This window comes from Corella eumyota, chromosome 3, assembly GCF_963082875.1.
Source record: "Corella eumyota chromosome 3, kaCorEumy4.1, whole genome shotgun sequence".
Lineage (NCBI taxonomy): Eukaryota > Metazoa > Chordata > Ascidiacea > Phlebobranchia > Corellidae > Corella > Corella eumyota.
In genome coordinates this window covers 10,049,890-10,061,523 of record NC_137492.1, presented here as the reverse complement: position 1 = coordinate 10,061,523, position 11,634 = coordinate 10,049,890, and positions in this window count along the sequence as shown.

Genomic DNA, 11,634 nt, shown 5'->3' with positions numbered 1-11,634 from the left:
ATCCTCATCCTCCTCATCCTCCTCATCCTCCTCATCCTCTTCATCCTCCTCATCCTCCTCATCCTCCTCATCCTACTCATCCTACTCATCCTCCTCATCCTCCTCATCCTCCTCATCCTCCTCATCCTCCTCATCCTACTCATCCTCCATATCCTCTTCATCCTTCTCATCTTCCTCATCCTCCTCATCCTCCTCATCCTCCTCATCCTCCTCATTCTCCTCATCCTCCTCATCCTCCTCATCCTCCTCATCCTCCTCATCCTCCTCATTCTCTTCATCCTCCTCATTTTCTTCATCCTCCTCATTCTCCTCATCCTCCTCATCTTCCTCATCCTCCCCATCCTCCTCATCCTCCTCATCCTCCTCATCCTCCTCATCCTCCTCATCTTCCTCATTCTCCTCATCCTCCTCATCCTCCTCATCCTCTTCATCTTCCTCCTCATCCTCCTCCTCCTCCTCATCCTCTTCCTCCTCATCATCCTTCTCATCATCCTCCTCATCATCCGCATCATCCTCCTCATCCTCTTCATCCTCTTCATCCTCCTCAACCTCCTCAATCTCTTCATACTCCTCATCCTCCTCATCCTCCTCATCCTCTTCATCCTCCTCATTTTCTTCATCCTCCTCATTCTCCTCATCCTCCTCATCTTCCTCATCCTCCCCATCCTCCTCATCCTCCTCATCCTCCTCATCCTCCTCATCTTCCTCATTCTCCTCATCCTCCTCATCCTCCTCATCCTCTTCATCTTCCTCCTCCTCCTCCTCCTCCTCCTCATCCTCTTCCTCCTCATCATCCTCCTCATCATCCTCCTCATCATCCGCATCATCCTCCTCATCCTCCTCATCCTCTTCATCCTCCTCATCCTCCTCAATCTCTTCATCCTCCTCATTCTCCTAATCCTCCTCATCCTCCTCATCCTCCTTATACTCCTCATCCTCCTCATCCTCCTCATCCTCATCATCCTCCTCATCCTCCTCATCCTCCTCATCCTCCTTATCCTCATCCTCTTCATCCTCTCCATCCTCCTCATCCTCCTCATCCTCCTCATTCTCCTCATCCTCTTCATCCTCCTCATCCTCTTCATCCTCCTCATCCTCCTCATCCTCCTCATCCTCCTTATCCTCCTCATCCTTCTCATCCTCTTCATCCTCCACATCCTCCTCATCCTCCTCATCCTCCTCATCCTCCTCACCCTCCTCATCCTCCTTATCCCCCTCATCCCCCTCATCCTCCTCATCCTCCTCATCCTCCTCATCCTCCTCATCCTCCTCATCCTCCTCATCCTCTTCATCCTCCTCATCCTCCTCATCCTCCTCATCCTCCTCATCCTCCTCATCCTCCTCATCCTCCTCCTCCTCATCATCCTCCTCATCCTCCTCAACCTCCTCATCCTCCTCATCTTCCTCATCCTCCTCATCCTCCTCATCCTCCTCATCCTCCTTATCCTCCTCATCCTCCTCATTCTCCTCATCCTCCTCATCCTTCTCATCCTCCTCATCCTCCTCATCCTCCTCATCCTCCTCATCTTATTCATCTTCTTCATCCTCCTCATACTCCTCATTCTCCTCATCCTCCTCATCCTCCTCATCCTCCTCATCCTCCTCATCCTCCTCATCCTTCACTTCCTCCTCATCCTCCTCATCCTCCTCATCCTCCTAATCCTCCTCATCCTCCTCATCCTCCTCATCCTCCTCATCCTCCTCATCCTCCTCATCCTCCACATCCTCCTCATCCTCCTCATCCTCCTCATCCTCCTCATCCTACTCATCCTACTCATCCTCTTCATCCCCCTCATCCTCCTCATCCTCCTCATCCTCCTCATCCTCCTCCTCCTCATCCTTCTCCTCCTCATCATCCTCCTCATCATCCTCCTCATCATCTGCATCATCCTCCTCATCCTCCTCATCCTCTTCATCCTCCTCATCCTCCTCATCCTCCTCATTCTCCTCATTCTCCTCATCCTCCTAATCCTCCTCATCCTCCTCATCCTCCTCATCCTCTTCATCCTCCTCATCCTCCTCATCCTCTTCATCCTCCTCATTCTCCTCATCCTCCTCATCCTCCTTATCTTCATCCTCCTCATCCTCCTCATCCTCCTCATCCTCCTCATCTTCCTCATCCTCCTCATCCTCTTCATCCTCCTCATCCTCCTCATCCTACTCATCCTACTCATCCTCCTCATCCCCCTCATCTTCCTCATCCTCCTCATCCTACTCATCCTACTCATCCTCCATATCCTCTTCATCCTTCTCATCTTCCTCATCCTCCTCATCCTCCTCATCCTCCTCATCCTCCTCATTCTCCTCATCCTCCTCATCCTCCTCATCCTCTTCATCCTCCTCATCCTCTTCATCCTCTTCATCCTCCTCATTTTCTTCATCCTCCTCATTCTCCTCATCCTCCTCATCTTCCTCATCCTCCCCATCCTCCTCATCCTCCTCATCCTCCTCATCCTCCTCATCTTCCTCATCTCCCTTATCCTCTTCATCTTCCTCCTTCCCCTCCTCCTCCACCTCATCCTCCTTCTCCTCATCCTCCTCATCCTCCTTATACTCCTCATCCTCCTCAATCTCTTCATCCTCCTCATCCTCCTCATCCTTTTCATCCTCCTCATCCTCCTCATCCTCCTCATCCTCCTTATCCTCATCCTCCTCATCCTCCTCATCCTCCTCATCCTCCTCATCCTCCTCACCGTCCTCATCCTCCTTATCCTCCTCATCCCCCTCATCCTCCTCATCCTCCTCATCCTCTTCATCTTCCTCATCCTCCCCATCCTCCTCATCCTCCTCATTCTCCTCATCCTCCTCATCTTCCTCATCTCTCTCATCCTCTTCATCTTCCTCCTTCTCCTCCTCCTCCTCCTCATCCTCCTTCTCCTCATCCTCCTCATCCTCCTTATACTCCTCATCCTCCTCAATCTCTTCATCCTCTTCATCCTCCTAATCCTCCTCATCCTCCTCATCCTCCTTATACTCCTCATCCTCCTCATCCTCCTCATCCTCATCATCCTCCTCATCCTCCTCATCCTCCTCATCCTCCTCATCCTCCTCATCCTCCTTATCTTCATCCTCTTCATCCTCCTCATCCTCCTCATCCTCCTTATCCTCCTCATCCTCCTCATCCTCCTCATCCTCCTCATCCTCCTAATCCTACTCATCCTCCTTATCCTCACCATCTTCACCATCTACATCATCTCTTTCATTATTATCTCCATCATCATCTCCATCATCACTATCTGTTTTTCGAGTTATATTTTTTTACGCGTAAACCGTTCAAAATAATTATTTTAAACTTTGTCAAACAGAGCTTACAATGCGTGGATACAATTGATACGGTTTAAACTTTAAGTCGATAAAGGTTAAAATTTGCTAACATGTGCTGCTTATTAGTTTTTAATACAACTTGCCAATTGTTAAAAATAGCTAATAGTAATTGTCTGTGCGTAAAACCAACATATTACTAATAATTAACTTTTTCCGAGTTATGTTTTCTTTCGCGTAGAACGCACATAACAATTAATTTAAACGTTGTCAAATATAGCTTACAATGTGTGGATACGGTTTTAATGGTTTAAAATTAAAATCCACAACGGTTAAAATTTTATAATATTTGCTGCTTGGGCGTTTTTAATACAACTCGCCAATTGTTAAAAATTGCAAATGTTTATTGTCTATGCGTAAATACAACAAATTAGCAATAAATAACTGTTTTCAAGTTATGTTTTTATACGCGTAGAACGCACATAGAAATTATTTAAAACGTTGTCAAATATAGCTTACAATGTGTGAATACAGTTTTCAAGGTTTAAATTTAAAATCGACAAAGGTTAAAATTTGTTAACATTTGCTGCTTGGGCGTTTTCAATACAACTCGCCAATTGTTAAAAATTGCTAATGTTTATTGTATATGCGTAAAAACAACAAATTAGCAATAAATAACTGTTTTCAAGTTATGTTTTCATAACGCGTAGACCGTACATTATAATTATTTTAAACGTTGTCAACTAGAGCTTACAATGCGTGTTTACGGTTTTTACGGTTTTAAACTAAAATCGACAAATGTTAAAATTTCCTAACATGTGCTTCTTATACGTTTTTAATACAACTTGCCAATCGTTAAAAATATCTAGTGTTTATTGTCTGTGCGTAAAACTAACATATTACCAATAAATAACTGTTTCCGAAATATGTTTTCTTACGCGTAGACCGTACATCATAATTGTTTTAAACGTTGTCAACTAGAGCTTACAATGCGTGGTTACAATTTATACGGTTTAAAATCAAAATCGACAAAAGTTAAAGTTTGCAAATATATGCTAATGGAGATGATGGAGATGATGGAGATGATGGAGATGATAGAGATGATGGAGATGATGGAGATGATGGAGATGATGTAGATGATGGAGATGATGTAGATGATGGAGATGATGGAGATGATGGAGATGATGTAGATAATGTAGATGATGTAGATAATGTAGATGATAAAGATGATGAAGATGATTAAGATGATGGAAATGATGGAAATGATTGAGATGATAGACACGGAGATGGAAATGATGAAAATGGAGATGAAGATGGAGATGGAGATGAAGATGAAAATGGAGATGGGTATTGAGATGGATATATAGAAATCATTATTATTATTATCATCACCATCATCACCATTATCACCATCATCACCATCATCATCATTGTCATCATTATCATTATCATCATTCTCATCATCCTCATCCTCTTCATCCTCCTCATCTTCCTAATCCTCCTCCTCATCCTCCTCATCCTCCTCATTCTCCTCATCTTCTTCATCCTCCTCAACCTCCTCATCCTCACCCTCATCCTCATCATCATCCTCATTATCATCCTCATCATCATCCTCATCATCATCTTCATCCTCATCGTCCTTCTCCTCCTCCTCCTCATCATCATCCTCCTCATCCTCCTCATTCTCCTCATCCTCCTCTTCCTCCTCTTCCTCCTTATCCTCCTCATCCTCCTCAACCTCCTCAACCTCCTCATCTTCCTTATCCGCGTCCGCATCCTCATCATCATCCTCATTATCATCCTCATCATCATCCTCATCATCATCCTCATCCTCCTCCTCAACCTCCTCCTCCTCCTCCTCCTCCTTATCATCCTCTTCATCATCCTTATCATCATCCTCATCCTCCTCATCCTCCTTCTCATCCTCATCATCCTCATCATCCTCATCATCCTCATCATCCTCATCATCCTCATCATCCTCATCATCCTCATCATCCTCATCATCCTCATCATCCTCATCCTCCTCATCCTCCTCATCCTCCTCATCCTCCTCATACTCTTCATCTTCCTCATCCTCTACATCCTCTTCATCCTCCTCATCCTCCTCATCCTCCTCCCCCTCCTCCTCCTCCTCCCCCTCCTCTTCATCCTCATCCTCATCATCATCCTCATCATCCTCATCCTCCTCATCCTCCTCATCCTCCTCATCCTCCTCATCCTCCTCATCTTCCTCATCCTCCTCATCCTCCTCATCCTCCTCATCCTCCTCATCTTATTCATCTTCTTCATCCTCCTCATACTCCTCATTCTCCTCATCCTCCTCATCCTCCTCATCCTCCTCATCCTCCTCATCCTCCTCATCCTTCACTTCCTCCTCATCCTCCTCATCCTCCTCATCCTCCTAATCCTCCTCATCCTCCTCATCCTCCTCATCCTCCTCATCCTCCTCATCCTCCTCATCCTCCACATCCTCCTCATCCTCCTCATCCTCCTCATCCTCCTCATCCTACTCATCCTACTCATCCTCTTCATCCCCCTCATCCTCCTCATCCTCCTCATCCTCCTCATCCTCCTCCTCCTCATCCTTCTCCTCCTCATCATCCTCCTCATCATCCTCCTCATCATCTGCATCATCCTCCTCATCCTCCTCATCCTCTTCATCCTCCTCATCCTCCTCATCCTCCTCATTCTCCTCATTCTCCTCATCCTCCTAATCCTCCTCATCCTCCTCATCCTCCTCATCCTCTTCATCCTCCTCATCCTCCTCATCCTCTTCATCCTCCTCATTCTCCTCATCCTCCTCATCCTCCTTATCTTCATCCTCCTCATCCTCCTCATCCTCCTCATCCTCCTCATCTTCCTCATCCTCCTCATCCTCTTCATCCTCCTCATCCTCCTCATCCTACTCATCCTACTCATCCTCCTCATCCCCCTCATCTTCCTCATCCTCCTCATCCTACTCATCCTACTCATCCTCCATATCCTCTTCATCCTTCTCATCTTCCTCATCCTCCTCATCCTCCTCATCCTCCTCATCCTCCTCATTCTCCTCATCCTCCTCATCCTCCTCATCCTCTTCATCCTCCTCATCCTCTTCATCCTCTTCATCCTCCTCATTTTCTTCATCCTCCTCATTCTCCTCATCCTCCTCATCTTCCTCATCCTCCCCATCCTCCTCATCCTCCTCATCCTCCTCATCCTCCTCATCTTCCTCATCTCCCTTATCCTCTTCATCTTCCTCCTTCCCCTCCTCCTCCACCTCATCCTCCTTCTCCTCATCCTCCTCATCCTCCTTATACTCCTCATCCTCCTCAATCTCTTCATCCTCCTCATCCTCCTCATCCTTTTCATCCTCCTCATCCTCCTCATCCTCCTCATCCTCCTTATCCTCATCCTCCTCATCCTCCTCATCCTCCTCATCCTCCTCATCCTCCTCACCGTCCTCATCCTCCTTATCCTCCTCATCCCCCTCATCCTCCTCATCCTCCTCATCCTCTTCATCTTCCTCATCCTCCCCATCCTCCTCATCCTCCTCATTCTCCTCATCCTCCTCATCTTCCTCATCTCTCTCATCCTCTTCATCTTCCTCCTTCTCCTCCTCCTCCTCCTCATCCTCCTTCTCCTCATCCTCCTCATCCTCCTTATACTCCTCATCCTCCTCAATCTCTTCATCCTCTTCATCCTCCTAATCCTCCTCATCCTCCTCATCCTCCTTATACTCCTCATCCTCCTCATCCTCCTCATCCTCATCATCCTCCTCATCCTCCTCATCCTCCTCATCCTCCTCATCCTCCTCATCCTCCTTATCTTCATCCTCTTCATCCTCCTCATCCTCCTCATCCTCCTTATCCTCCTCATCCTCCTCATCCTCCTCATCCTCCTCATCCTCCTAATCCTACTCATCCTCCTTATCCTCACCATCTTCACCATCTACATCATCTCTTTCATTATTATCTCCATCATCATCTCCATCATCACTATCTGTTTTTCGAGTTATATTTTTTTACGCGTAAACCGTTCAAAATAATTATTTTAAACTTTGTCAAACAGAGCTTACAATGCGTGGATACAATTGATACGGTTTAAACTTTAAGTCGATAAAGGTTAAAATTTGCTAACATGTGCTGCTTATTAGTTTTTAATACAACTTGCCAATTGTTAAAAATAGCTAATAGTAATTGTCTGTGCGTAAAACCAACATATTACTAATAATTAACTTTTTCCGAGTTATGTTTTCTTTCGCGTAGAACGCACATAACAATTAATTTAAACGTTGTCAAATATAGCTTACAATGTGTGGATACGGTTTTAATGGTTTAAAATTAAAATCCACAACGGTTAAAATTTTATAATATTTGCTGCTTGGGCGTTTTTAATACAACTCGCCAATTGTTAAAAATTGCAAATGTTTATTGTCTATGCGTAAATACAACAAATTAGCAATAAATAACTGTTTTCAAGTTATGTTTTTATACGCGTAGAACGCACATAGAAATTATTTAAAACGTTGTCAAATATAGCTTACAATGTGTGAATACAGTTTTCAAGGTTTAAATTTAAAATCGACAAAGGTTAAAATTTGTTAACATTTGCTGCTTGGGCGTTTTCAATACAACTCGCCAATTGTTAAAAATTGCTAATGTTTATTGTATATGCGTAAAAACAACAAATTAGCAATAAATAACTGTTTTCAAGTTATGTTTTCATAACGCGTAGACCGTACATTATAATTATTTTAAACGTTGTCAACTAGAGCTTACAATGCGTGTTTACGGTTTTTACGGTTTTAAACTAAAATCGACAAATGTTAAAATTTCCTAACATGTGCTTCTTATACGTTTTTAATACAACTTGCCAATCGTTAAAAATATCTAATGTTTATTGTCTGTGCGTAAAACGAACATATTACCAATAAATAACTGTTTCCGAAATATGTTTTCTTACGCGTAGACCGTACATCATAATTGTTTTAAACGTTGTCAACTAGAGCTTACAATGCGTGGTTACAATTTTTACGATTTAAAATCAAAATCGACAAAAGTTAAAGTTTGCAAATATATGCTAATGGAGATGATGGAAATGATAAAGATGATGGAGATGATGGAGATGATAGAGATGATGAAGATGATGGAGATGATGGAGATGATGTAGATGATGGAGATGATGGAGATGATGGAGATGATGTAGATAATGTAAATGATGAAGATGATGAAGATGATTAAGATGATGGAAATGATGGAAATGATTGAGATGATAGACACGGAGATGGAAATGATGAAAATGGAGATGAAGATGGAGATGGAGATGAAGATGAAAATGGAGATGGGTATTGAGATGGATATATAGAAATCATTATTATTATTATCATCACCATCATCACCATTATCACCATCATCAACATCATCATCATTGTCATCATTATCATTATCATCATTCTCATCATCCTCATCCTCCTCATCCTCCTCATCTTCCTAATCCTCCTCCTCATCCTCCTCATCCTCCTCATCCTCCTTATCCTCTTCATCCTCCTCAACCTCCTCATCCTCACCCTCATCCTCATCATCATCCTCATTATCATCCTCATCATCATCCTCATCATCATCCTCATCCTCATCCTCATCGTCCTTCTCCTTTTCCTCCTCATCATCATCCTCCTCATCATCCTCATCATCATCCTCATCATCCTCCTCATCCTCCTCATCCTCCTCATCCTCCTCATCCTCCTCATCCTCCTTATCCTCCTCATCCTCCTCATCCTCCTCATCCTCCTCAACCTCCTCATCCTCCTCAACCTCCTCATCTTCCTCATCCTCATCCTCATCATCATCCTCATTATCATCCTCATCATCATCCTCATCATCATCCTCATCCTCCTCCTCATCCTCCTCCTCCTCCTCCTCCTTATCATCCTCCTCATCATCCTCATCATCATCCTCATCATCCTCATCATCCTCCACATCCTCTTCATCCTCCTCATCCTCCTCATCCTTCTCATCCTCCTCATCCTCCCCAACCTCCTCATCATCATCCTCATCATCTTCATCATCCTCTTCATCCTCTTCATCCCCCTCATCCTCTTTATCCTTCTCATCCTCCTCATCCTCCTCATCCTCTTCATCCTCCTCATCCTCCTCATCCTCCTCATCTTCCTCATCCTTCTCATCCTCCTCCTCCTCCTCCTCCTCCTCCTCCTCATCCTTCTCATCCTCCTCATCCTCCCCAACCTCCTCATCATCATCCTCATCATCTTCATCATCCTCTTCATCCTCTTCATCCCCCTCATCCTCTTCATCCTTGTCATCCTCCTCATCCTCCTCATCCTCTTCATCCTCCTCATCCTCCTCATCCTCCTCATCTTCCTCATCCTTCTCATCCTCCTCCTCCTCCTCCTCCTCCTCCTCCTCCTCATCCTCATCATCCTCATCATCCTCATCATCCTCCACCTCCTCCCCCTCCTCCTCCTCCTCATCCTCATCATCCTCATTATCCTCATCCTCCTCCTCATCCTCCTCCTCCTCCTCCTTATCATCCTCCTCATCATCCTCATCATCATCCTCATCATCCTCATCATCCTCCACATCCTCTTCATCCTCCTCATCCTCCTCATCCTTCTCATCCTCCTCATCCTCCCCAACCTCCTCATCATCATCCTCATCATCTTCATCATCCTCTTCATCCTCTTCATCCCCCTCATCCTCTTCATCCTTCTCATCCTCCTCATCCTCCTCATCCTCTTCATCCTCCTCATCCTCCTCATCCTCCTCATCTTCCTCATCCTTCTCATCCTCCTCCTCCTCCTCCTCCTCATCCTTCTCATCCTCCTCATCCTCCCCAACCTCCTCATCATCATCCTCATCATCTTCATCATCCTCTTCATCCTCTTCATCCCCCTCATCCTCTTCATCCTTGTCATCCTCCTCATCCTCCTCATCCTCTTCATCCTCCTCATCCTCCTCATCCTCCTCATCTTCCTCATCCTTCTCATCCTCCTCCTCCTCCTCCTCCTCCTCCTCCTCCTCATCCTCATCATCCTCATCATCCTCATCATCCTCCACCTCCTCCCCCTCCTCCTCCTCCTCATCCTCATCATCCTCATTATCCTCATCATCCTCATCATCCTCATCATCCTCATCATCCTCATCATCCTCATCATCCTCATCATCCTCATCATCCTCATCATCCTCATCCTCCTCATCCTCCTCATCCTTCTCATCCTCCTCATCCTCCTCATCCTCCTCATCCTCCTCATCCTCATCATCATCCTCATCATCCTCATCATCCTCATCCTCCTCATCCTCCTCATCCTCCTCATCCTCCTCATCGTCTTCATCGTCCTCATCCTCCTCATCCTCCTCATCCTCCTCATCCTCATCATCCTCCTCATCCTCCTCATCCTCCTCATCCTCCTCATCCTCCTCATCCTCCTCATCCTCCTCATCCTCCTCTTCCTCCTCTTCCTCTTCATCCTCCTCATCCTTCTCATCCTCCTCATCCTCCTCATCCTCCTCATCCTCCTCATCCTCCTCATCCTCCTCATCTTCCTCATCCTCCTCATCCTCCTCATCCTCCTCATCCTCTTCATCCTCCTCATCCTCCTCATCCTCCTCATCCTCCTCATCCTCCTCCTCATCCTCCTCATCCTCCTCATCCTCCTCATCCTCCTCATCCTCCTCATCCTCCTCATCCTCCTCATCCTCCTCATCCTCCTCATCCTCTTCATCCTCCTCATCCTCCTCATCCTCTTCATCCTCCTCATCCACCTAATCCTCCTCATCCTCCTCATCCTCCTCATCCTCTTCATTCTCCTCATCCTCCTCCTCTTCCTCCTCCTCCTCCTCATCCTCCTCCTCCTCCTCCTCCTCCTCTTCATCCTCCTCATCCTCCTCATCTTCCTCATCCTCCTTATCCTCCTCATCCTCATCATCCTCATCATCCTAATCATCCTCATCATCCTCATCCTCCTCATCCCCCTCATCCTCCTCATCTTCCTCATCCTCCTCATCCTCCTCATCCTCCTCATCCTCCTCTTCCTCCTCCTCCTCCTCATCATCATCATCATCATCATCATCATCCTCATCCTCATCCTCATCCTCATCATCATCCTCTTCCTCATCCTCATCATCATCCTCATCCTCATCCTCCTCATCCTCCTCATCCTCCTCATCCTCCTCATCCTCCTCATCCTCCTCATCCTCCTCATCCTCCTCATCCTCCTCATCCTCCTCATCCTCCTCATCTTCCTCATCCTCCTCATCCTCCTCATCCTCCTCATCCTCCTCATCCTCCTCATCCTCCTCATCCTCCTCATCCTCCTCATCCTCCTCATCCTCTTCATCCTCCTCATTCTCCTCATCCTCCTCATCCTCCTCATCC